The 4134-nt window shown below is 32.1% G+C and overlaps 1 long non-coding RNA gene across 1 annotated transcript; it reads right to left on the reverse strand.

The window, feature by feature from the left end:
- Positions 1–469: 469 nt before the first annotated feature.
- LOC141553302 (uncharacterized) lies at positions 470–3484 on the reverse strand. Its single transcript, XR_012485384.1, has 3 exons — positions 3318–3484; positions 2801–2839; positions 470–602 (listed from the first exon to the last, which is right to left on the reverse strand). It is a non-coding gene; the product is annotated as an uncharacterized LOC141553302 (long non-coding RNA).
- Positions 3485–4134: the final 650 nt, after the last annotated feature.

Raw genomic sequence — 4134 nt, forward strand, 5'->3', positions numbered from 1 at the left:
GAGGCTACTTTTGAACTCAGAAAGATGGGTATTCTTGACTCCAGACTCAGTATTCTACACATTGTACCACCTACTTGCCTTCCTGGATTTTTAATCCTACAAGCCACTTAGACAGTGGTCTTGAATGAAATTTCTTCCTTGATCAATTTGGTTTCTTATATAGCTCCTGTTGAAATAGTAAAAAGTGAAGAGAATTGGGAGCTAGGGAAAGAAAATGTTTTGTGCTAATATCAAATTTTAGGAAAAATCATTGTAGCGATCAATATTTGTCCTAAAGAATAGATAATGAAACAATACCTCTCATAAGAGTCACAGTACATGATGTTGTATGCACTGAAAATGTGGTCACAATATTGCAAGATTTGTTTAGTTATGTTTATTTATAACAAGGGAAAATTCAAAATTTGTCAAGGATGAGGAGTTATAAGTGGAAACAACAATAATAAATAAACAAAAGGCACAAGTAATCATTCAACCATTCTGGAAATCAATTGATCATCATAGACTCAAAGCTTGCTACGCCACAGAATCATCAGGATGGTCAGCTGAATGTGGAAGATACCAGTACTCCTTCATGTTCTTATCCATGAAATTAGCAAGATCTATTAAAAGAAAACATAAATAATAAACGCCACTGACTGGAAATGTTTCAATGAAGATAATTCTACCTACTAAAGTGGACAAAACATAAGTGCACATGAAATGGCATAAAGATATAAATGATTTTACCATCTGTCAGTATTATATCATTATAAAATTAGAAACAGATCTCAGCAGTTGTTGGCTGAATCATATTAATTTTTATCAGCAATTTCCTCTCCAAGATGCACTCTAGACTTCTACCCATGTCCCATCTTATCACACTGAAATCTTACTCCAGCTTTCAAATTCACACATTGGAAATACTCTTTCAATTTCTTCTTCTGATTAGATGGTCTCCACTTAAAGAGTCATTGATAGAATGTTGCCTAGTACTTACCAGGTACTTACTAACTGATTGACATGACCAAGTGACTAAAATTATATGCCAGGGGACAGAATCAAGATAGCAAGATGAAGACAGCATTTTTGCTGAGCTCTCCCAACACACCCTTTCTACAATAAATTAGAAAGCATGTCAGACAGAATTCTGAGTGGTAAACCCAACAAAAAGTCACAATAAGTCATTTCTCCAGGCCAGGGAAAAGCTTAGGAAGGCAGAAAGAGATGTCTGTGAATACCAAATTGGAACTGGCTGAAAGAACATCACAATGGGAGCTGTATTGGGTGATGGAGACTACATTGGGCTGTGGCAGAAACAATAGCAGTGGGGAGATGCCCAATGCCCAGGGCTGAACATATGGTCAGATAATGATCCCAGGATACCCTAGGGTAACACTAGGCATAGGATCAGCTGTCATTTGGTAGCTATATCTCCCATTATCAAGTTCTAGATCACAGTTCTAGAATGGAGAGGAATGGTTGCAGTCACAAGAGATTGACTGAGAGGGCAGTAACCAGATCTCTCCATGGATAATGTTACTTTGGAAGAATTAAAAATTTACCTGACTCCACTGAACTATGAAATAAACAGAACAAAAAGAAAAAAGAAAAGAAAGAAAAGAAAAAGACACTCAGGTCAGACAATCCTCATCCTCATCTCCAGGGATAACCAAAGCCCAACTCTAATATAAAGCCCAAAGTCAAAAACTAGACTAGAAAAAATGATCAAACAACAAAAAAGGAAGTCTGACCAAAAAAGCTAATATGATGACAAAGAAGCTCAAGACACAAATTCAAAAGAAAATAGGAAGGTGGAAATATTGACACACAAAGCCTCAAAGAAAAAAAATGCAAATTGGACATGTCATATAAGAATTCCTTGAAGAGCAAAAAAGGGAGAAAAAAGAGGGGAAAATACATTAAATAAGATTAAGAGAAGAAAAATTAGAAAAAGAAATGAGAGGCATGCAAGAAAATAATGGAAAGAGAATTTTAAAACTTGGTAAAAGAGGACAGAAATTAAGAAACAGGCAAACAAAGAGAAAAAAAGAAAGAAATACTGAGGAAAATAACTTCTTAGAAATTAGAATTGGTCAATTGGAAGCTAATAATACCAAGAGAAATCAAAAAGCCATAAATAAAATCAAATGGCTGGGAAAAGTAGAAGAAACTGTAAAATATCTCAAAGGAAAAACAACTGACCTGGAAAATATATTGGGCTTCCTACTAACCATGATTTTAAAAAAAGACCTTAAACATCAAATTTCAAGATATTATAAAGGAAAACTATGTTTATATGTTAGAAATAGAGAATAAAGTAGAAATTGAAAGAATCTATCAATCCCTTTCTGAAAAAAATTCTAAGGTTAATATTCTTAGGAATATGATGATCAAAACCACAAGCTCCCAAGTCAAGGAGAAAATACTGCAAGCATTAAGAAAGGAGTGATTCAAATTCCATGGAGATACAGTCAAGATCATACAAGATTTAGCATCTATTGCTATGATGGAGCAGAGGGCTTAGAATATAATATTCTGGATAGCAAAAAAGTTAGGCCTACACCCAAGAATAACCTACTCCACAAGACTAAATATAATGCAACCAGGGAGAAATGAATATTTAATGAAATAAAGGATTTTCAAGGAACCTGATGGAAATCTGACATTCAAACACTCAAAGACTCAAGAGAAACATAAAATGAGTAAAAAATCTTAAGGAACTTAATGAAGTTACACTGTTTACATTCTTATATGGGCAAATGATATATCTAATTCCTAATCATCATTAGGATAGTTAAAAAAAAAAAAGGCTACTTACACAGATGCTTTGAGGGTTAGTCTGTTAGATTGGGATGATCTGAAAGAATAATGAAAAGGTGAGAAAGAGGGATGTACTGGGGAAAAGGAAAAGAAGAATGGGGGAAATTATCTCACAAAAGGTAGCACACACAAAAAGGAATTTTTGCAGTAAAGAGTAAAATGCAATCAGAGTGAACCTCACTTTCATCTGAGTGGGTTCAAGAGAGAAAAGAGTGTATATGTCTGTGTCTTTGAGTGTGTGTGTATATATATATATATATATATATATATATATATATATATATATATATATATATATACAAGCAGTGGATGAGAGAAATTCACCTCATTCAAAGTAAAAAAATAGAAAGGGGAGCATGATAAGAGGGAAGATAATTTAAAGGAAGCAGTAGTCAGAAGCAAGGGAGACTTGTGAAGTGGGGAAAGTATAAAAAAGAGAACAATAAAGAAAAGAGTATAGTATAGAAGGAAATACACAGTAATCATAACTGTGAACATGAATGGAATAAACTCACCAATAAAATGGAAGAAGATAGCAGGCTGTATTAAAAATCAGATTCTCACAATATGTTCTTTACTTTAGTCCCTTGCTGGACTATAATGAAATAAGTGTGTTCAATAAAAAGCTGTGGAAGCATAAAGTAAAAATAAATCAAAAATTGAATAATCTAATCTTAAAGAACAAGTCAAACATCAAATCATAGAAACAATAATTTTATTAAAGATCATGACAACAATGAGACAATGTACCAAAATTTGTGGAACTCAGTCAAAGCAATACTTAAGGGAAAAGTTATACTTCTGAAACTTATATCAATAAATCAATGAATCAAACCAAAAGAAAATGGGAAAAGCACAAATTAAAAGTCCCCAATTAAATACCAAAATAACAAATGCATTTATTTAATAAATAAAAGTTAGACTTAGTTGTGAGAAAAGCAATAAGACTATTGAATAATTTGTGTTTTTTAAAAAGAAATAATAAAATTAAATTACCATTATCAAATATGAAAAGAGTAAATACATTATCAATAAGGATGAAATAAAAGCAATTATGAAGAGATTTTTGCCCAGCTACATGTCAATAAGACTGACAAGTTAAATAAATAGATGAATATTTACCAAAATATAAGTTGTCAGATTTATAGATTAACAAAAGAAGAATAAAACACTTAAATAATACTATCTTAGGAAGAAAAAAAACTTAACAAGCCATCAATGAGCTTCCTAAGGAAAAAAAAAACTCCAAGACCAAAAGGATTTAAAGCAAATTCTACCAAAAATTTAAAGAATAATTAAGTTCAGAACTACATAAACTGTTTGAAAAAAATA

The sequence above is a fragment of the Sminthopsis crassicaudata genome, chromosome 2 (genome assembly GCF_048593235.1).
Source record: "Sminthopsis crassicaudata isolate SCR6 chromosome 2, ASM4859323v1, whole genome shotgun sequence".
In the NCBI taxonomy this organism is placed as follows: Eukaryota; Metazoa; Chordata; class Mammalia; order Dasyuromorphia; family Dasyuridae; genus Sminthopsis; species Sminthopsis crassicaudata.